Source organism: Equus caballus, unplaced genomic scaffold (assembly GCF_041296265.1).
Source record: "Equus caballus isolate H_3958 breed thoroughbred unplaced genomic scaffold, TB-T2T haplotype1-0000016, whole genome shotgun sequence".
In the NCBI taxonomy this organism is placed as follows: Eukaryota; Metazoa; Chordata; class Mammalia; order Perissodactyla; family Equidae; genus Equus; species Equus caballus.
In genome coordinates, this window is record NW_027222391.1 from 4,893,148 (window position 1) to 4,895,133 (window position 1,986).

Genomic DNA, 1,986 nt, shown 5'->3' on the forward strand with positions numbered 1-1,986 from the left:
GGCTACGCCGGAAACACTTGGCGAACACTCCGGAATCACCTGCCGGGCATGCCGGAACCACCTCTCAGATATGCCAGAACCCCGTGCCAATGACCCCGGAAGCACCTGCCGAGCACGCCGGAACCACCTGCTCGACTCGCCAGAACCACCTGCCGGACACGCAAAAATCACCTGCCGGCTACGCCACAACCAGTTGGGGAACACTTCGGAATCACCTGCCGGGCTTGCTGGAACCACCTGCCGGTCATGCCAAAATCACCTGCCAACTACGCCAGTACCACTTGGCGGACACTGTGGAAACACCTGTCGGGCCGGCCGGAACCACATCTCAGACGTGCCAGAACCATGTGCATGAGATGCTGGAACCACACCCCGAACAGACGGAAAACACCTGCCAGACCCGTCTGAACAACCTGCCGAGCACGCCGGAGCCACATACCTGACATGCCCAAATCACCAGCCGGGTATGCCAGAACCACTTGGCGGACACTCCGGAATCATCTGCCGGACATGCCGGAACCAGCTCTCAGACACACCAGAACCACGTGCCGGAGACGCCGGAAGCACCTGCCGAGCATGCCGGAGCCACCTGCTCGACTCGCCAGAAACACCTGCCGGACACGCCAAAATCACCTGCCGGGTACGCCAGAACCACCTGGCGGACACTCTGAAACCACCTGTCGCGCATGCCGGAACCACCTCTCAGACGTGCCGGAAGCACGTGCCGGACACGCCGGAATCACCTACCGGACAGACCGGAACCACCTGCCGAGCACGCCGGAGCCACCTGTTCGACTCTCTGGAACCACCTGCCGGACAGGCCAATATCAACTGCTGGCTATGCCAGAACCACCTGGGGGGCGGTCCGGAATCACCTGCCAGCCATGGCGGAACCACCTCTCAGACGTACCAGAACCACCTGCCGGAGAAGCTGGAAACACGTCCTGGACAGTCTGGAACCACCTGCCGGCCAAGCCTGAACCACCTGCCAAGCACAACGGAACAACCTGCCTGACACGCCAAAATCACCTGCGTGTTATGCCAGAACCACTTGGAGGACTCTCTGGGATGACCTGCCGGGCATGCCGGAACCACCTCTCAGACGTGCCAGAACCATGTGGCGGACAGTCCGGAATCACCTGTTGGGCATGCGCAACCACCTCTGAGACGTACCAGAACCACATGCCGTGCCGGCTGGAACCACCTACCGGACAGACCGGAATCACCTTTCGGGCATGCCGGAACCACCTGTCAGATGTGCCAGAAACACGTGCCGGAGACGCCGGAAGCACCTGCCAAGCACGTTGGAACCACATGCTCAACTAGCCTGAACCACCTGCCGGACATGCCAAAATCACCTGCCGACTATGCCAGAACCACTTGGCGAACACTCCGGAATCACTTGCCGGGCATGCAGGAACCACCTCTCAGACATGCCAGAACCCCGTGCCAATGACCCCGGAAGCACCAGCCGAGCACGCCGGAACCACCTGCTCGACTCGCCAGAACCACCTGCCGATCACGCAAAAATCACCTGCCGGCTACGCCACAACCAGTTGGTGAACACTTTGGAATCACCTGCCAGGCTTGCTGGAACCACCTTCCAGTCATGCCAAAATCACCTGCCAACTACGCCAGAACCGCTTGGCGGACACTGCGGAAACACCTGTCGGGCCGGCTGGAACCACATCTCAGACTTGCCAGAATCGTGTTCATGAGATGCTGGAACCACACCCCGAACAGACGGATACCACCTGCCAGAACCGCCTGAACCACCTGCTGAGCACGCCGGAACCGCCTGCTCGACTCACCGGTACCACTTCCCTGACACGCCAAAATCACCTGCTGGGTATGCCAGAACCACTTGGCGGACACTCCGGAATCATCTGCCGGACATGCCGGAACCAGCTCTCAGACACACCAGAACCAAGTGCCGGAGACGCCGGAAGCACCTGCCGAGCATGCCGGAGCCACCTGCTCGACTCG